The sequence below is a fragment of the Canis lupus genome, chromosome 31 (genome assembly GCF_003254725.2).
Source record: "Canis lupus dingo isolate Sandy chromosome 31, ASM325472v2, whole genome shotgun sequence".
NCBI classification, from domain to species: Eukaryota; Metazoa; Chordata; class Mammalia; order Carnivora; family Canidae; genus Canis; species Canis lupus.
Window position 1 is genome coordinate 13,990,791 of NC_064273.1, and position 22,211 is coordinate 14,013,001.

Genomic DNA, 22,211 nt, shown 5'->3' on the forward strand with positions numbered 1-22,211 from the left:
TCTGTTTTCCAAACTTCCAGCTAATATGATTTATATCCCTACTTTCGGAAAACAAACCCAGCTTTAATCAGAGCTTATTCTCCTACACTCTCCCTCTTTGAAATATGAAGAGAAATTCCAAGCAAGAACAAAACAAAAGTCAGGCCACTGTTTGAACTGTTAATAAATAATTATGAGGCTCACCCCTATTTTTTTCCTTTTAATGTTACTTTAAAATATACTAGGCATTGTAAAGCATACTACTAAATACAACATTTTGAGGAAACTTTGGACTGAAATAAATAATATTTTATTCAAAACAAAAGGATAAAAAACAGATGCCACAGGGTAATTTCCTTTTATCCTAGGGGTAAGAAGCAGTCTATTATTTTGGAGTAGAGGGATCCCTGGGTGGCGCAGCGGTTTGGCGCCTGCCTTTGGCCCAGGGCACGATCCTGGAGACCCGGGATTGAATCCCACGTCGGGCTCTCGGTGCATGGAGCCTGCTTCTCCCTCTGCCTGTGTCTCTGCCTCTCTCTCTCTCTCTGTGACTATCATGAATAAATAAATAAAATCTTTAAAAAAAAAAAGTTTTTTATTTTGGAGTAGAAAAGATAGTGAATGGGATGTTCTAGAGCCATACTATCTCAGTTTATCTCATGAAATCATTACAATAAATAAATTTAATTATTTTTTCCAAAGCCAACCTCTTAGCCTTCCTGTAGAGTTTCATGCTCTTTGTCTCTACTTTTATTATGAAAAAATAACAGTTACGACACCATATAATAGCTAATAATATTGTTACACTCCCTTATTATTCCTTAGGTCAATGAAATGTAACAAAAATTAACATTCATTCAAATCAAAAGAGACTTTATACGAGCATTTTTTTAAATTCCTTTTTTTGTAGTTTATCTTAACTGAAATCTTTTAGAATCCATCATAATATTAAGAAAAACTACACCAGGAGCTATGTATGTGTTATTTTTGACTGCATGATGCCATCTAAGTAGATACTTGAATGAAATAAGGGAGTGCAGCTTGTCCATTTAGGGGACAAATGTAGATTAGAGCTTCTTATTATGGGAACCAAAAAAATATACAAGTATATATATAATAATTTTCAAATTAGAAAGCAAATACAAATAAGGAACAGGTAAAAGGAAATTTAAGAAATGGGAATATCCATATATCTAAATAGAGATTTAAAAGTTAGATCATGAAAAAAATTGCATTGTAGATAAAGCAAACTTTAATAGAAGTAATAGTAGAATTAAGTATACATAGATACAGGGGCATGTGGGTGGCTTAGTTGGTTAAGTGTCCGTTTCTTCTTTTCAGCTCAGGTCATGATCTTAGGGTCCTGGGATCGAGCCCCACATTGGGCTCCCTGCTCAGTGGGGAATCTGCTCGTCTCTCTCTCCCTCTGCCCGTTCCTCTGCTCATGCACATCACGCATGTGCTCTCTCACTCTCTCTCTCTGAAATAAAGTATACATAGATACAGAAAAGTCATATCAAAATTGAATAAAATTTTCCTCACACGAATGTATATATACACATATAAATAAAATAAGGAATATATAAATATATAAGTGGATATAAGGAGCATATTTTTGTGCTGTCAGAATTAATGATTACCTTCCTAATAAGGATATGAGATTAATTCTTAAGGATATATGTACTGATTTGTTTTTAGACCAATTTTCTCTTATCCTCTTGACAAATTTTAAAATATGTTATTTTTTTCATCTTTAAAAAAACATGCAGTGTGAGGTTGAAAGACAGAGAATCATGTTCTCAGCAGCTGTGCAATGCTAACATGTTGTGAATATTCAACAAATATTAAGTGACATTGAAATATGAATTGATGGATAATGAATCACTTTAGGGAATTATCCTGCCAAAATGTTTTGGAAGATCCATGAAATGTTTGACAAATCCAAAGGATCCCAAGATTTGCTTTTTGCTGAGATTTATTTATTTATTTGGGGGGATGGGGAGAACAGGTTCTGATTTTTCATCTGGCTCATTATGTCCTTCTGTTAGAGAGTAATTCACGTTCAAATCATATTACTTTAACTTTTGTTCAGCAATTGATTTCTTAGTGGTTATATAATTGGAAAAACAGGACATCTAGAAAAATTGCCTCTTTTTATTAAGTACAGAAATAAAATTGATTAAGCAGAAACTTAATTATAGTAATGGGATTGACCTAGAGGAAGGGAATGAGCACCAGGACAGGACACAAATATTGCATTTACAGAGTTTATTACTAACAATGTTATCTTATTAGCATTTACTTAAATAAGGGGAGAAAATTCACAGCATATTATATATATATATATATATTTTCCCTACTTTTTGGTTACATTCAAATGAACAGAATATAGTGATTTTAACAAATGATTTAAAAATTATCTCACCTTAAGTACTAAGAAATGTTAGCTTGTTTCTTTCAATTTTAATGTCCCTGACACAGTTTTTCTGTGTCATCACATTTACTCATCATTATAGTTATGTAAACCTTCTCACAATGCCTGTAATATGGAAAGTGTATGGATTAATCAAGATTCTTAAAGTTGCAAATTACAAAAGCCAGCTTAAGTAAAAATCCCTGCATTAGGATACAGGGGTCTCTAACAGTAATTTAAAAAAATAATTTAAAAAAACATTTTTAAAATTAAAATTAAAAAATAAAAAAAAATAATAATGCAGCCAGATGTCAGGTAGGACTGGAAGGAGCACTAGAAGATTATTAGTTCCTGAGACCATCCTCTCACCATCTTTTCTTCATTCTGCTTCTCTCTGTGCATTTTTTGTCTCTCTTTTGGGGCAGACATTTTTTTCTCCTATTCAAGTCACATGATGGCAGAAGAATAGCAGAGGCACAAGTATATATGGTACATTTCAAGCCATATTGGAGAGATGAACTCCCTTGATCTAATTCCTAATTTTCAAGAACATAGTCCCAGAGCTAGGTGCCCAATCATTTCTCAATTAGTTCTGGCCAGAGACTCAAGATGCCATTATATAAATATGGCTGCTACATGCTAACAGTATGAGTTTGAGGAGGTCTGAAGTAGGTGATAGTAATTAAGTACTTCATTATAAGTTGGGCAATACCCAAAGGAGTCTACTACATTATATAAATGAAGTTTTATCTAAGACTCTCCTTTTCAAGTACTTTATTCTTCATACTTACTGTAATTTTTAGGACAATGCCGTGTCACCACTGAAAATCTAGTTTTTAAACCATTTCTTAAGTCCTCCTATTAATGGAAAAATGACCCCCCACCAAAGCCACCTTAGAAAGAATACTGATAAACTGGAAAACTTACAAACCTATCTACCTGAGGTTTCTGGAGACTGAAATATGATAGGCAGCTTCTGAAGCACAGCCACAACAAGGAAAGCAATTAGACAAATTGAGCCCCTCGGGTTTTTCTGCAGTTTTGTTTTAAGGGAAGCCTCAGTCACAGTGGCAATGGTGTGGTGTAGGAATGGTTCAATTAAAGAGAAAGCCCACTGGCTTATCGGCTGAAGGAAATAAGGCAAGAAGCACAGGACGACTGGAGTTACCAGAGAATAAGAGGAGAATAGAAAGAAGAGAGCCAGAGAAAGAGGATCCCAATTTCTGTGCTTAACCTCAACCCAAAACTCTGGCTGACCACTAAACCACATGTTGAATGGGATAAATGGAAAGCAGCTCAGAGCTATAGTTTAAGGAACTGATCTGAGATCTAAGCTGCCGCCCACCACAGACATGCCTGTTTGCCCTCTGAGTCTTACCAAGTTAATTACCTGCTAAAACAAAAGCATCAACACTTCTTGGAACAATATAACAGAATCCAGATTCTCCACAACCTAATATTCTGAATGTTTGGGATACAGTCCAATAATACATATAAATAGCCAGGAAAATGTGATCCAGTCTCACGGGAAAAGGCTTAAAACAGAGGCCAACTCTGAGGTTAGCAGATGTTGGAATTCTCAAGACAAGTTCTTCAAAAGAAGCAGTTATAATTATGCTCAAAGACATAAAGAAAATTACACTTGTAATGAATGAAAACATAAGGTATTTCCGCAAATATTGCAAATTAGAAATTTTAGAACTGAAAACTCTAATACTTGAAACAAAATGTCCACTGGATAGGCTTAAGAGAAACAGAGATAAAAGGGTCAGTAAATTCAAAAACCTATTCTTAGAATGCATCCAATTTGAAAAAATACTATCCTGTACAGCATACTTATTAATTTAAAAGGAAAAAAAAAGTAACTGTGTAATGGAGAAAATGGCAGACACCACTTCCATCAAGTGATAGAGTGAATATCACCATTAATAAGACCCAGTGACAACTTCTTCCTCTTAATATGATCCGCTGAGGAGAGTATAGCATCAGTTCTATGGTTTTCTTTCTGGAAATGAATAACCTAAATTTAATCGTGAATAAATATCAAACAAAAATTGGGAGGTAGTCTACAAAATAATAGTACTCTTCAAATGTGTCAAGGGCAAGAGTGACAAAGACAGAGGTTTCTTCCAGAATGAGAGAAATTAAGAAGACATGACAACTAAATGTAATGTGTGACTCTGGATTGCATCGTGGTCCAGAAAGAGGATGTCAGTAGTAGAACAGTTGATAAAATTTGAATAAGCTCTGTAAATTAGCTGATAGCATTTTACCAATGTTAATATTGTGATTTTGCTAATTATATGTGGTTATGTATGTATTGTTAAGAAATCTGTTTTCACCAAATTTATAATTTCAATGCAATCCCAATCAAAGTCCCAGCATGTTTTCGCACAAGTTGACAAGCTGATTCTAAAATTTTCGTGGAAATGCAAATGAACAAGAATAGCCAAAGCAATTTTTGAAGCGACAGAAAAAATTGGAGAATTTAAATGTTCTGATTTCATGACTTACTATAAATATACAGTAATTGAGAGAATGTAGTAGTGCAGAAAAAATAGACATATAGATAAATGGAAGAGAGTCCAGAAATAGATCCAAACATAATGGGCAAAATGATTTTTTTTAAGTATAAAGGGTCTTTCAGTAAGAAAAAGAAATGCCTTTTCCAAAATAATGTTGCAACAACTGAATATTTGCATGGGAAAACAAGTAAACATTGATCTGTACCTAAAACCATATTGAACACTGAACCTGAAAGGATCTCTAGACCTGAGTGTCAAAACTAGAAAACTTCTAAAAGAAATACGGGAAGAAAGTCTTTGTGTCCTTGAGACATGGAAAACTATCTTTGATAGAATGCAAAATGCTTGAATCATTTTTTATTATATAAGTTAAACTTTATCAAAATGAAAACAGGCCACCCCAGAATAGGCATAACGAGGAAGTTGCCCCATCCCAGACTTTTTTGTAATTCTTTCCATCTTCGAGGTCTAGATTGCCAAAAACACAATTAGATAGATGCTGCTAAAGTGTTTTGCTTGTTACTCACAAGAAGTAATGTCTCTTGGGCTCGGTTTACCTGTTCATTATGATGCTTCACACTGACAACTTCTTTCTAAGATTAATGTTTAGAAAGGATTCTTTACACCCAATACACAGAACATTCTCACTAAGGTGAAACCATATGGGAGTCATTTGCACTAAACATAGAGACTGTTTGACTACTTACCATGACCAATGTGCCTGCCTTGCGGTACAGATAAAAGTTCAAAAGTGAGGGCTAGAAGACATTTTCAAAAAAGGGGAGAAGGATGTTCTCCTCCCCCCAAAAAACCTAGGAATGCATCACTAAGTGATCTCAGGATGATCTGAGTTAATGTTAGGAGAGTGACAATGTGAGTTAGGTCTTTACACAGCTAGCACGTACTCTTGAGAGAAGATTTCTGGCAAATGGCAACATATTGAACCGAATCCCCATTACATCTCTGACACTCTCAAGGTATTTTTCAATTGTTTGGCTCAACAACAACTCACAAAGCCTTTGCACAAGCAATTTTTCAAAACCTTGTAATGCTTGTAGACGTGTATTTAATTCCCATTTTTTATTCTCTTTAAGACACCAGAACACAGGAGTTTCTGTTTTTAAATAAACATAATTTGAATGTCACAGAATCCTGCCGAGTATTTCTTAAAGATTTTTCTCCCTTGCTTAAAAGCTTTACACTGTTTTCCTAAGAGCAAACCTATTCCAACATTAAAAGGTTCCAATTAGATATGAAACTCCAAACCCATGAATTTTGAGAGGGTTCTGAACCTGCCAAAACAATTTCTCGTTAGACTTGATACTTGGATTACACACTCCCACTGCATATTTTAAAAGTCTTTACTATAAAGGTTTCCTATAACAAAAGGGAGATGAAAAGATACTGTAATTATTCACGGAACATATTCAAGCCATCACTGCTGATGAAATATGATATCTATGACATTCTTCCACTGTAAATAAGGCAGTGATTCAGAGGAGTGTTATTAGCTACAGAAAACCCATTCTTATCCTTATTAACACATAAAACAATAGCTTTCATCTCGGAGTGCTCTGCCTCTCAGCCTAAAACATACTAAATCTAAACTCTCTGGGAATAAAATTTAAATTGCAGACCGGTTTCAGCTTTTCAGACTTTCAACTCAAGTGGGAACTTTGGGTGCCTTAACTCTAATGACATGGCCAAGGCTATAACCTTCGCACCTGGAAAACAAGCCCATGTTCTAGCAGCCTGATGCTGTTGGGTAGGGGGACCTGGGCTGTGGAGCTAGGTTAGAGGAAGGCTGCTGATCCCTCAGCGAGGGCTGGCCTCATCGGCCTGGAAATTGTCCTAGAAGTTCCTTGTGAGGCCTATGAGGCATGGATGGCCCTCATCTTTCAGTGCTGTGGAAAGCTACCTCAACTCTGAACTGGACACTGAACACAGAAATTAGAGTGAAGCGCTCTTAATACCTAAAGGCAGCTTGCAGCTTGCAGAGTGAGTGCTACCCTCGCATTCATTCTGATAAGCCATCCCTGAGACTGCTTGTAAACATATTCTGGTAATGACAGAAATGCTGGTAAATGGACAAACACCCAATGAGAGGAGTTTCCCCACTCTCTGTGTGATGCATTCCAGAGGGTCTGTCTTTGCCACTGGCAATGCTTTAGAAAAGGAGTCATGCACACTTTGCATCTCTTGCTCTAATAAGGTCTCTAAACTGCCAGGGCCATTATTAAGGCTTTCAAAAGTGGCATGAGTAGCTTCAGTGCCCTGAGATCTCTCTGGATTTCTTACAGTGAAACTAATGTAAAAAAAAGTGGTGGGAAGATGGCAAGTTGACACTCGTGCCATTTCCTGTTAGGCCATCAGAACCTGCCACTACGTGAGTTTTCTTGCAACCGATGCTGTTTTATGCATCACGACCTTGTCGGACTTAGAAAACCTGCATCCATTTTAGCCACTTGCTGAAAGCACACAGAACTGCTGAAGATAAAATTTCCAGGAATATATTAAAACAAAACTGCAAAGTCAGCCAAATTTCCTACACACTTGGAAAGCCTGTAGAACAGCAGGCCAATGTTAATACGCAGAGAGAAGGGAAGACAGTATAACTAAGTAGAAGCTGCTGTTTTAACGTCAAGGTTTTGAAAATTAGGGGAATGTTTCCATGAGTGCCAATTATCTTTTAGTGACCACAGTTCTTTCAACTCACCTTCGGGGTATTCTTAACACTGAAAATTAAGATTGCAATTTGCTGAAATGTACCAATTTTACTCTTTTACTCTTTTACCAAAGTGAAGAAATAATTTGGTGAATAAAGTTAGGGTTTCTGAGAAACTGCCATGTGTTCCAGTTTAGGAAAAAGTCCCCCAAATTGAGAAATACCTTACATGTGTGTGAAATAGGAGATAACATGCAACGATTTCTGATACCAACAAGTAATTTGTGACTTGTCTGATAGCTTTATGTCTTGACCCAGGCACTGAATTTATATTAAATTAAATTTATAAATATAAATTTATATTTCTATCTACTCCTCACTCATTTCCAAATATTCTCATAACTCAAAAATACTTTCCTCAGTTATCCCCACACCATGAATGACCCAGCTCTTAGTTTTTCACCCGATCACAGCTAAAACTGTAGGTTGTAGGTTTCTCACATAAGCTCACTGTTTAGGTCAACTGATACTGTTCTTGGCAAATAGTGGTCCCAGAAAAAGTATGTATTAACAGAAACAAGCTCCATTCCTCACAAAATTTATTTTGATATTTAGACTAAAAAAAATTTTAATGCAAAACATATCGAGTTATTCTACAGATAGGAATATATTATCAGTTTAATACCTATTGTTATTGGCACAGCCTATTTAATCCCTTTTATTTCTATCTTACATCTTTCTTGAATGTTATGGCAGGTTTGGGGTATATACGTAAATTGCTCAACCTATCCGAAATGAGTAATTCTATTCTTTTTTTTTCCCCCCCCTAAAAGCGCATACCAGAGCTAGATACTAATTCTGTTGAGCTGGACTAAAATCAAATTGAGGAATTTTGGGTCTCCTTCATGAGCAATGGCCTTTGCCACTTAAATTAGCATTAACAGAACCTATAGATCACTTGACTTGATACTCCATTTTTAAAAAGAATTATTTTAAGGTGATATTGAACCTGAACCAAAGGAAAATTATCTATTAATTATCTCGCTATTATTTGTAAGTTAAGGATTTAGTATCTTCACCTACCTAAATAGTTGAAATACTATGTGATTAAAAATCTTTCAAAAATTTTTCTATATAGTGGGAAGAAAATTCTGGAGAAAAAAAAGAATCTTTCTTTAGTTAACAACATAGATTAGGAAAAAGGATTACTGTTGAATTCAAACTGTAAAGAATATTTGCACCACTGTATCAATATTCTTTATGTTTAAGGGGTTAGTGAAAACAGGACATTTTAGGAAGCAAGGAATCAGATTTGTGAAATTTGGTTTTTCTGCATGTAAGTAAATAAATAAAATAATAAAAATTGTCCTACTCGTGAATGGATTTACTCATCTAGATGTCACATTATGTCTAATTGATAACATTTCAACCAGCAATGTTGAAATTGCAAACAATGTCACACAGAATAAGCATTCATCTAGGAGTCCAAGGATCTGTTTTTTAACCCTGGTTCCATCACTAACCAGTCATTGAGTTTATAGTCTTTAGTCTCTGGCCCATAGTCTCTTCCTCTTATTGAGTTAGTTATCAGATCAACCTTAAAGTTATCCTTTCTAGCCTTAAAACTCTCTGATCTTTCAGAAGACTTCAGTTCGGCTGGTAACTAAGGGCTCTTTTTAATTCTGGCCAAAGATTATGTTTAGGAAAGTGTCCTCCTTTCTTTATAACTATTATATTCACTAATATAGCAAAGATGTTTTCAGAGAATTTTGTCTGAAAATAGATAATAATAAAAAAACCAAGATATAAGAGATAAATTTGTTTTGGGGTCACCCATCACCTACACTCATGAATCTGTGTGTTATGTGTATGCATTTTATGTGTTTTCTGTTTGTCTTCGTTTTTTCCTTTTTCTGCTTTTTAGCATTTCTTGCTTTCAGAAACTTTCAAGTGCCAAAAGAACCACATTTATATAAAAAGATTTTTTTTTTGGAGCATTCTCGCCAACCTTGATTTGAAGCTAGAGTTTACAAAATCTTCACAGAGCCTATTTTAATGAGGTTTCCAGCTTTAATAAAAGGAGTGTGGTTGCTTAACTGAAATGACCTGCCAAAACTTTCCTAGGTTCATCCATGGTTACACTGAATATTAAAAATATTGAATAATAGATTGAAGCAAAAGCATAAGCTTTCATCTAAAAGGCAGAGCGGCTGCTCCAATCCTTTATATTAAGAACAAATCATCTCAGGGCATATGTAGAAACAACTAATAATTCTCATTAAGTAACATTATTTACTACAGGTATAATTTGTAGTGGTTAGCATTTTGCAAAATTGAACTTGCTTCAGTTTTGATTAAAAGTATTTATTCAGGGTCTGTGAATAAAAGGGCCCCGATAAAAATGGAGAAGATTTTTTAGGTTGCTAAAACAAACTAGCTTTTGTTCTTCAGTCTTTAAAAAAAAAAAAAAAATGAAAGCATATTTGTTTCCAGATGGAAGATAATTAACACAAAAAATTTGCTTTATCTATAAATATGTTTCCTTCTTAAGTTTCAGTAAGTTCATCAAAATATACAAATTCCCTTGAAACAAATTAAAGTAAAGCTGGTATTGGAGAAAAATTAAGTAAGTAAGAACCAGTTATTTCCCTTCCTTTTATCCAAATCATGGGAAAGATGGGTATTATAAGTTGAGAAATTGTCTCTTTGTCATTCTCATTATTTCTTTGTGCAAGATGTTTGTTCCAATGAGGATCAGGCTGTCTATTGACAAAATTATATGACAATCTGCATAATTATGTTGCATATATGTGAGACTAGTTATGAATGACTAGATTGTTGCTCAAAGTTAGAATGTCTTTATTTCAGAAAAGCCAATGACTACGAAATGAATGGGATTGTTTGTGGCAGCAAAAATATGTCCAAATTGCAGAATTAGATGGCCTGCTTAGAAAGGACTTAGGCTGAGTAGTGTTATTTACCTCTGTCCATTAATGACAGGAGCTACATAAAAGAATCTGCATAAACACAACAGTATAAGTCACCGCTAAGTATGGTGTAACTTAAATTATTTCTGTTCCAGTGCATTTAAAGTGTCAATTAATTGCCTCCATTTCAAATGCACACCTTTTCCCCAATTATCAAATTAAAATTTGCGCTGAATCAATGAGCACAATGATAGTTTAATTATATTAAACCACATGAAATAAACAGTGAGGAAGTGTTTGTGCAGATGGGCACCTGAGTCTGTCACCTCCAGGCATAGCCAATGACAAGTGTCATTCTCTTGGTAAATAAAATTGCTTTATTTTACTGTCACTGTAGCATCCCTACTTATAAAGACAGGAGAATGGGTTGAGATAGAGAGATTTGAGGGGAATTACAGAAGGAGAAATTGCAGACGCAGATGTATTTTTTTTCTAAGGGCACCAGGTGTTTTAAATGCCACCAGAAGGGTGCTCCAGGCAATTCCGTGCTGTCCAAGATAGCTTGGCATAGATTATCTGAAAGCTTTTGTGTCTTTTCAGCTTTTGATTAAAGGCCAGTGTCAGGACTCCTCTGGGCTTTTGCTTGGTACAGTAAAGCCGAGGGATTTTTTTTTAAGCTGCTGCCAAAAAGATGCCAGTTAGGATAATTACATTTCAATTTAAATTGGTAATTTTATGAAAATTTAAACTAGAATATGTGTCACCCAAATCTCCTCACTTTCATTCCTCCCAAACATGCATACACACACCCCTCTTGTTTTGGGGGAGACAATGACAGCAGCCCACCAGAACCTTCCCATGACCCAGAGATATGTGCCAGGAATTAAACAGATGAGAGAAAATTGAACAGAGCCTGTTTTCTGCGTCCAAATTTATTTGCTAGCTTGGATTTATCACTAGTGTACACTGGAACCATCCCAGGGCATCCTAGCTTCCAGTATCTTTTTCCCGTGGACCTCGGCAAAAGAAGCTTTAGACCATAACTGTAGTATTTAAGACATTGTTTTCCATTCACAGTCAAGCTTTGTATTTGTTAACAGGATGTAGAAAAGGAATCAAACCAACTTAGAGTCTCTCACCCTCTTGGTGAAAGGCGTGGGGACACAAGTGGCTAGATGAACCCTGAATTTTCTGTCTGCCACTTTCTTTTTCCAGGACACATACGCAAGCTTGGCAGCACCAACAAAGTGGAAGTAATGTTCCTTTGTTTAGAATGCAGTGTGTACGAACATTTACATAATAAAATACACACACAAATAACAGATGGTGAAGAGCCACTCATTTCGCCACATGTTGTAAGCACGATACCGTTCCTTGATGATCTCATTTCTCTTACTTCTGCCTACAGATGTCTACCAGCTATTTAACCTCAGGGGTTATTCAGATGGTTGAAAGGTTTGAAGACAGGCACAAATCTGTCTCCAGAATTTTCTTCTTCCATCAGGTGTAAATGCCCTTTCCGGGTAGAGTTATCAATCCACGAAAATGCTTTCCTCTGTCTAATCGACTGAATAATAAACTCCTTGCTCATGACACTTGTTGGGCAGATATTGTCCACAAAAGAGAACAATAAATACTGTCAATATGCTGACTCTGAAAGAGGTCTTTCCCCTCTAACCTTTTGTTCTGAGCAGAAAGTGGCTTATTAATACTCTTGGTTATTAAATGAATAGCCTTCTTTTATGGAAGTGAAGAAGGACCTTCCAAAATGAATGGGAGTCTCCCAGATGCTGTTTGCTCACATGTCCTATCTGTAATTAGAGTTAAGCCTCAAATGTGTGGTAATAGACATGTTGTATAGATTTAACTGCCACTTCCCTCCCTAATTTACACTTCGATAACACTTTTCTTCCCAAAAGCACAAATTACATTCCTTTTAATTAGCTCCCAATGTACTTTATTAAAGTACATTGAGAATGCACATTATTAACCTAATAATATATGAATGCACATTATGCAAAAGCAGATAATCATTAATTAAATATTGCAACATGGAAGGAGACAGCATTAGCATACCCATTTTACAGAAATGAAGGCATGTTAAATTATTTGCACAAAGACAGAGTCCATGTTGATCTGTCTAGTATTCATTACTTCCAAGAGAACACACCTTTGACTAAATTCTCTTATTACTTCTTAAATAAAGGGAATCATAATTTTTAAGCCACGATTGTTTAAAAAAAGAAAAGGACAGTAATGCTTTTAAATTAATTAACATTCTAATTTAAAGAAATCTCATGTTTTGACAAGTATATACATATATGATATATGATATATATATATCATATTTAATACCTGGAGTTGTGTAATAAGGATTTAATAGCACCAATCTAAGCCAACAAATATGGATATTAAAAATAGTCTGCCTAATATTGATATCTTAAGGATAGAACAATGAACTTTATTCAAAATAGCTAAAAACACTCTTATCCTCAGAGAATATTAGAAAATAATATTCAGAAAATTGGGGTGCCTGAGTGGCTCATTGGGTTAAGCATCTGCCTTGCTGGGGTCATGATCTCAGGGTCCTGCTCAGGGAGCTCCTTCCACTCCCTCTGCCACTCCCCCCACCTGTATTTTCTCTCTCTGTCAAGTAAATAAATAAAATTTTAAAAAATAATAATACCTAGAGACAGGCTTAGTGACTGCCTGGAATATGAATGAAAACAATTAAAAAGATGAGAGGGCAGCAGGATGGCTCAGCGGTTTAGCGCTGCCTTCAGCCCAGGGCCTGATCCTGGAGCCCTGGGATCGAGTCCCACGTCAGGTTCCCTGCATAGAGCCTGCTTGTCCCTCTGCCTGTGTCTCTGCCTCTCTCTCTCTCTCTCTCTCTGTCTGTCTCTCGTGAATAAATAAAATCTTTAAAAAATATATGAGAATAAGTTTTGAAAAGGGAAGACAAGCAAAAAAGGGGATTCATTTAGGCATATTCTGGAGCATTGACTATAGGATATTTGATGACCAATTAAACACAGGCATATTCTAGAATTAGCAAATGATCCATTAACCATTAGAAGAAAAAAGAGTGGTTACAAAAGAAGGAAGAAAAGACAGGAGAGTAGAGGGGAGCAGGAAAGAGGGTGGCACAAGGTGACAAAAGGGCTTTTTACCAGAGAAGGAGCTTTCAGCAAAGGTAGGAAAATGAAAAAGAGCAATGAAAAGCTTATAAGAGCAGAAAAGGAAAAACATAAGTTGATAATCTGACAGAAATTATTAGCAAGCACTAGATCTGAGAAGCATCATAATTCCCAAGAATAAACTGTGCACTCATACAGTTGCAGCCTTTACAGAAAACAGAAAACAAAAACAAACAAACAAACAACAACAACAACAAAAAACACGCAACTATATTTCTGAGGACAGGTACTCCAGTTAAATGATTTCACTCGCTTATTTTAGGCATTTCCTGCTGGCTCTCTCTTCTTATATGGTAATGAGCAGAAGACCCTCACATCTGAGTCTTCTCCCATTTTCTTCATTCCCCTTGTTATTGTATAGTTCCATATGCTTCTGTCACCAACGCCTCTATGTCCCATCCTTTCTTTTACCTGGTGTAGCCAACAATTGACATAAAATAATCATGGCGGACTGTTCCTTTGAGTTTACACCAAAGTCAAACCATCATCAGCCACTGACACAAGAGATGAAAGAAATTCTGAGTTGTGACAGGGATGTGCCAAATGTGAGATAAAATTCCAGTTCTCAGTTTCTGGATTCTTATATGGTACCCTTTTAGAAAATAAGCAAGGAAAATAGGTTGCTAAGGGATGTATATAAAATGCAGCAGGAATTAGGTAAATTTCAAATCACAGACTAGGTTCCTCCAGCAAAGTTGGAACCTTTCTAAATTAAAAATGAAGCCAAAAATTTTTATTTCATTTCTATGGGGTTTACAGAGATCCCAAGCCAGAGCGGAAGTTTGTCCATTAGTGTCTTCACAAAAACTTTACTGCCAGTATTCTTTGCCCAAGTCTGGGAATTCTCGTTTACCACCTTCCTTTGTCATTGTCTGCTCTATCCTCCTGATCTCAGTCTCAAAAAGTTACATAACTGATGTTTGCTGGTTGAGATGCCACGTATTATGCTAATGGCTTGCATGTGTGTTAATTTATTTACTCCTTTCAACATCCTAGGACAGGCCTTCTTATTTCCAATTAGGAGGGAATGGTAATAATATGTGGAAGTTTGAGTTCAAGGAAAAGCCTCAGAACAATCCTATACCCCTCCACCTTCCTCCTGCAGACCACCCTTCCTACACAAATGCTTTTAGCATAGATATCCCCCACTGAAAATCCTTAGTAACTCATCTGTTTTCTTAAGATCGCTATATTGAGAGCATTCTCTTGGAATGCCTTAAAATTCCAGATACTCACATCATTGCACTCCAAAACGTCACACAACTTAACATTTGGGGGATGATCTGCTGCCTCTCTAACTCCTTCCCCAGGCTCTTCCATTCACTTGAAACTTCCCTGCTTCTTCTGAATTCCAACTCTTTTTTTTTTTTTAATGTTTATTTTTTTTATCTTGGACATTCCCAACACCTAACAATGAAAAATTTTTGGTTTATCACAGTTATTTCTTGCTTAAGATACAGTATTTGTTTTTTTTTTTAAAGATTTTATTTATTTATTCATGAGAGACACACACACACACAGATAGAGAGGCAGAGACATAGGCAGAGGGAGAAGCAGGCTCCATGCAGGGAGCCTGACATGGGACTCGATCCCGGGACTCCAGGATCACTCCCTGGGCTGAAGGCAGACGCTAAAACACTGAGCCGATCCGCAAGATACAGTATTTGAATTACAGAATGAAGTTGTGGAATTTTCATAGGTACTTGACTAAACTTGGTATTTTCACATTGCATTGGTCTGTAAGAAAATAAAAAATTTTACTTAAATGACAAACAAATGTCTAGGATAGGAACTATTCCACATTCTAGATAGTTACACACATGAATGTACTTAACACACACACACACACACACAAACACGAAGTTATACAACTCAAATATCAGGGATTCCTTAAACAGAAATATAAATATTAGTAGTAGAAATGGGTTGATTCTTTATATTGACTCTTTATTTGTAGTTGATTTGATTCAAGGATTGCTTTTTTTTTTTTTTTCAGATTCTTTTTCCTTGAAATACTTACTTCTTAAAATATTTTCCTAATTTCTTTCCTCAACGTCTTTTCTTGGTGGTGGTCATTTTCCATCATTTTTTTCTAATGAAGTCTTCTCTAAACACGACTTGGTCTAAATTTCTGAAGCTCTGCTGGCAATTACACTGAAAAAGTAATGCTTGAGATTGACTTACAGCTCTGGTGCCCAGTTGTTTCTTAACAGAGCATTAACCCATGGTGACCACTACCCTTTATTTCTATTTTTTTAATGAAATAATAATAACTTAGGGGAAACTGTAGCTCTCTTCAATGTAGAGCCAAAAATAATCTTTGACATTCTGACTAAACTGAATTTAAAAATGAATTTAGGGGCAGCCCGGGTGGCTCAGTGGTTTAGCGCCGCCTTCAGCCCAGCTCCAGGGCCTGATCCTGGAGACCCGGAATCGAGTCCCGCGTCGGGCTCCCTGCGTGGAGCCTGCTTCTCCCTCTGCCTATCTCTGCCTCTCTCTCTTTCTCTCTGTCTCTAATAAATAAATAAAATATTTTTAAAAATGTCTTTAGTCCTTACTGCCTTGCCTTACTGCAAATATTGGTGATCAGCTCCATTCTGAGATACAGCCTCATGCAGACTTTAACTCTAGCAGGAATTATAAGAACCACAGAGCCCCTTTGCTTCCAAGCATGCATCTTATACTCTATATTTTTTATTTGCCCCCTCTAGCTCAATTTTCTATACTTTTTCAGCTTTTTTTACCCTATTCCATTCTCAGATGATCTCTATAGATCACATCATTCCAGCTCCTTTGCTTTGTACATCCAGTTGGTTCAACTAGAGGAGAAAAGAGAAGTGAAAGGAGAGAAAAGCAGGAGTATTTACTCTCCTAGCACCCTCCCTGCTTGGCTGAGAGTTAGTAGAGGCTGTGTTCTCTTAATTAATAGACATTTCTTGGTAGATGTACCTTGCCTAGAATTATCCCTCTCACAGGCTTTCAATAACTGCTCCCTCTACTCATCCCGTTAGTCTTAGGAGTGGTGATAAAAGTCTTCCCAATATTGCCTCATTTCTATTATCCCATTTTTAGTGTGTGATCTGCTTCTTTCTGGAACTCTAATGGCTACTGTCTTTTTCTTACCATATTCATTTTTCTGTCTCATAGCTAGAAGTCAATAATTGAACATTTATGGAGCTAATTAGTACTCAAAAAATTTTAAAATAAGAATACTAACTGTAGTAAAAAAAAAAAAAATCCACCCCAAGCTACTAGACCTATATTATTCCCTCATTTCATCTTTCTGAGACTCTACTAAGAATCTTTCAATGTTGTGTTTCTTATTTCAGTCAAATAAACTGAGTTTTGCTTGATCAAAAGAAAAAAAAGTGGAACAATCTTTAATGCTTGAAAATGTAAGCTGAGGGTGCCTGGGTGGCATAGTCGGTTAAGTTACTGCCTTGGGCTCAGGTCATGATCTCAGGGTCCTGAGACTGAGTCCTGCGGGGTCTCTCTCAAATAAATAAATAAAATCTTTTTTTAAAAAGTGTAAGCTTAAATTTTAATAGTTATATTTTACATTCACTTAAAATCAAGTATCATACTTTTTCCCACAAACTTCTATTAAAAATGCTCACACACACACACACACACACAAATGCTCACACACACACACATAGCTAAAGCTATGCGAAAGGAACAATCCATTTCATAATTGCTATAAAGTTTCTGAAGCATTTCTTATACTAGTATCTTTAAAACTAAGAGTAAAATAACAGATGATATCTGAAATTTCACTTTCTCAAAAATACCTATATTCCCACCTTTTTGTGCAAAGCTATCAAACACAAAATAGTCCTCCTCAAGAGTGATGAGTGACTCACTCCCTTCATCATTAATATCATATTAATGACTCTACACAATTGCTCTTACACTTTAAAGGGAGAATACCTAAAGAGAATCAGATTTCCAAACAAATCTCTGCATGCTTCAGTTGTAAAACAGATAGAATGCTTGGAACTAAATACCCTGGATGGGTATTTTGTTGACATACCTTTCAGCCCTTGAAAACTTTCTCATAGACTAAATACTGATAGCATCACAGATTAAATATTTTGCAAGGATTCATCTTCATTCATTCATCTTCATCATTCATTCTTCATCTGTGTGCATTTTTTTCTTCTCATGAAAGAATAATGAAATACCCTGAAAATGTTTCATGAAAACATGGACTTCTTTAAAATAGTAGCGTTAACTAAAAATAAAATGCCTTTACCACATGGAGACAATTTTTATTTCCTAAAAAATAGGAAAGAAACATGAAGGAAACTCTTAAGCCTGTGTTCCTCGTGAGGCTTGTGTACCTGCCCACTATAACATGGCAGTGTAAGAAATATTTCAAAACACCATCACTTCCTTCTTCACTCTCTGTACTGGTTTAGCCCTCTCCAGGTTCATAGTTTGCCCTACACAGTCCTATGCTTTGCCCTAAAGATTCACATCATAAATGGTATAAGCTTGCCCTCTTGTTTCTGCATAGGCCCTATGCTGGGGGTGGCGGGGATACCAGTAGACAGCACCTAGGACATTTCTCTGTGTATTCCCTTCTCACGTCACTTCTGTAGTTTAGCTATATTTTCTCTTATGACTGCAGTCTTGCTAGGCAGTATGTCTTCTGGTCTTTAACTCTTCCACCACTTCAGTAAGTTTCCTCTGCTTGCTTCTGCAGGCCTGAGCAGTAATGGCCTCCCACTAGGTTAGTCCCTGAGTACTTGAACAGCTCTTGTTGGCTCTTTTAACCCTGTTCTGTAAATAGCCTCCAGAATTTCATCAGGGTGAGCCCCATTCCAATTCAGAATGCTGACATTAACTTTGAATTCAGAATGCTGATACAGCCGCTTTCTTTTAAATTGTGATAATAATACAGCATGAGATTTGCCATCTTGACAAAATTTTAAGTGCACAATACAGTGTTGTTAACCCTAAGTACAATGTTGTATAGCAATTTATAGAACTTATTCATTTTGCATAACTTAAACTTTTTATACCCATTAAACAGCAATTCCCCATTTCCCCCTACCCACAGCTCCTAGCAACCACCATTCTACTGTTTTTGTTTGGCTATTTTAGATACTTCATGTAATTGGAAACATACAGTATTTGTCCTTCTATATTTGGCATATTTCACTTAGCATAATACCTTCTGTTGTTATCAATTATGGCAGGATTTCTTTCTTTTTTAAAGCTGAATGATATTCTACTGTGTGCATATACTACATTTTCTTTATCTATTCCTTTGCTGATGCGTATTACATCCCTACTAAGATAGTGCAAGGGTTCCAATTTCTCCATATCTTCACCAACATTTATTATCTTTTTTAAAATAAAAGCCACCCTAACAGGTATGATATTTCATTGCTGTTTTGATTTGGATTTCCATGATGATTAACTTTAAAATCAAGTTATCTGTCTTCCTGTTTTTAAGTTATAGGAGTTCCCTATATATTTTGGATTGTAACCCCTTATTAAATACATGGTTTTCAAATATTCTTTCACATTCCATAGGCTGCCTTTTCATTTTGTTGACTGTTTATTTTTGCTATGCAGAAGCTTTTTAGTTTGATGTAGTACTACTTGTCTATTTTGGCTTTTGTTGGTCATGCTTTTGATGTAATATCCAAGACATTCCCACCAAGACCAATGTCATGAATCTTTCACCCATGTTTTCTTGGGGAGTTTTACAGTTTTAATGATACATCTTCTTTCAACTACTTTGCCTTACCTCCCCTAGATACTACTAAGTTCATAGTCCCTGTTCACTATTCACAGTATGCTTTAAAAGAATGTGTTTTTTCTGTCTAGGAGTATTTCTAGGTGAAAGTGGAAATATGGTGGGTGATAAACTACTCTGGAAGCAGCAAGAAGCAGATTACTTTTTGGCAAAATGAATCTCCTGATGTTCTTAAATTTCCTCTCTATGCCACCACCTATTCACATACCCACCAGGTTCCCTTGCTCTTATTGCTTTGATTTATTGCTGTGGTTAAGTATTTAAAAGGATGAATTATTTTATATAGTCAGTACAATATCCAATAGTTGCCAAAATGAATAGAGCAGCACCACAATAAAACCATAAAGGTTTTAATGTCTGTAGAGTAGGTGTTCAGAATAGAATTTCAAAGTCGAATGTGTTTCCTGATTTCTTTTCTGTTCCTTTCTCATTGCCCTCACCTCAATTTCCAAGGAGTCCATATGTGAAGATGTAAGAAGGTAAACAACATGCATTTGGAAAGAAAATATATTAATGAGAAAATATGGGAAAGCCATGTTTTGGTTGGAGGAAGAACAGAACTACATGGAGACAGAGACTGGATCCTAAGTTAGTCTGTGTACTAGTTGTCTGCAATCATGCCTTGTCCTTTTAATAGAAATGTGTCTGATAGAAAAATGAAAGATTAGATAGAGTCATACAAATCTTTCAGGTCTCCTTTTTATCTCTAAATTAATGAGATCCAGAGAGCCTACATGGCTTCATGTTACAGTTATGAGTCCACTGTAGGTAGACTTGCAACATACCCCATCATACCTGTGCTGGTGAATAAACTCCCTTCCGCAGCAGGGCTCAGAGCTCCAAGACAGGAAACAAAGACAAGAAGACTCAAACTGAAGACACCTGGAATCAGCAGGTTAGTAAATCAAGATACTGCTCAGTCCAGAGTATACTGAAAAGAAAAAAAAAAAAAAAAAAAGGAAAAGGCAGATCCCTAATATGACTTTTCTAGAAAACAAAATCAACATATAGTATCTTCTTCTTTCTTATTCACAGCCTCTGCAATGTGCCAGAAGCCCCTAAGCTCTCTCTTTAAACGATGCTTTAATTCACTCATTGATGCTTGCATTATCAATTACACTTTTTTTCTGTTTTCCATATAGCATCTACAGCATTACTGACTGTCAATTTTGAAAACACAATAGTGCAATTTTCATTCCACAGATTCGCATAAGACTAATTATGTCCTCCAGAGGATAAGAAGATCATACAATAAAAACATAGTATATTAGTATCTGATATTAGAGGAAGTAACACGTAATGTTTAAGAGCCCAGGTTCTGGTATCATGCTGCCTTTGTTTGAATCCTGGCTCAACTACATATTAGATTTATGACCTTGAACAAATTACTTTTCTGTGCATCGGTTTCATCACCTATGAAATTAAGATAATGGTAATACCTGCTTCAGTGTGTCATTTTAAGTATTAAATTGGTTAGAACAGTGCCTGATAAATTTAAGCAGAGGAAAAAATGCTACAGAAGGCCTTGGACCAATCCCCAAGGAACTGATTCCTTATGATAGGCTCCCTCACAATAAAAACTGGAGTTTTAGCCTGATTTTGTCTAATGGTGCCCCCACTTCCACCTTTAGGGAAAATTTTAGGATACATTTTAAACATGTTTGTTCTATCTGCACACACCTGCCAGGGCAACCCTACATCAGGTATCATAAGAATAAAGATGGAAAGCTCATGGTCATGAAGTATATCCTCGCATCTTTCCTGATTTCCTATACCCATCTTCAAGGCCCTTATAAAAATATTTACAAATATTTCTAGAATATCTATAAAATACATTGCATATTAACATATCATATATATTTATAAATACACTTAAGTATTTATGAAATAGTTATGCTCTAAAGAGACTCGTCCACTGAACAATCAGGGTTGATATTTCCCAGTGTGGCATGTTTACTCCTGAGAGAATCAAGGAACAGCAGGCACAAAGTAAGGACACATTATGCAAATTGAGGTTGTATCTCTCACTTTTCTCTCTCTTCTCCTCTAGCCCCACAAAGTTAGAAAAGGAAGAATTGAGGCCATTGTACCCTATTCATATTCTAACACTACCTGATCTTGAGAAGGGATCAGTTGCAAAGGATTGTATGAATTGAGGTTGGAACAGTGAGGTGAGCTCAAAGAATCTGTCTTGGGAAGGATTCAATTTCATAGGTCCTTTTGATTTGCTTAGGAGATATGAAACATGGTGAACCTGCGAATGGCTAGAAAATAGAAAAATCTCCCCGAACTGGGAGAAATGGTTTTTCCCCAGGGAAAATATCTTAAAAATTGAGAAGCTGGAGATCATAAAGATTGAAAGTGAGTTACACAGCCTCAACAAGGACATTTAAAGAGCAATACATAGAATACTCTGGGTATATTAACTTAGAGAGTAATTTAGTTTCATTGTGTATTTCTGGAAAACTTTACACAAAAGGTTTAATATTATGAGATTTGTAGACTAGCCTGCATCACTGAAGACAAGGTAAATGAGAGAGGGAGAGAAATCAGATCCATGATGCCTGGATTAAAATTAAATTAAATCCCATTAAAATGCATAGGATAATATTCAAATTTAAATTGAGATATAAACTGAAGGTTTTACATTTGTGTGTGTGTCATGATTTATTTGCATTGAGCATATATATTGGCCTTTGTGATAATAACTCTTTTAAAAATGTCTAATAAAACAT

The 22,211-nt window shown here is 35.9% G+C and overlaps 1 long non-coding RNA gene across 1 annotated transcript; it reads right to left on the bottom strand.

Moving 5' to 3' along the window:
- Positions 1-365: 365 nt before the first annotated feature.
- On the bottom strand, positions 366-20,404 carry LOC118353029 (uncharacterized). The gene is made up of 3 exons (XR_004811135.2): positions 20,272-20,404; positions 2,405-2,518; positions 366-1,459 (listed from the first exon to the last, which is right to left on the bottom strand). It is a non-coding gene; the product is annotated as an uncharacterized LOC118353029 (long non-coding RNA).
- Positions 20,405-22,211: the final 1,807 nt, after the last annotated feature.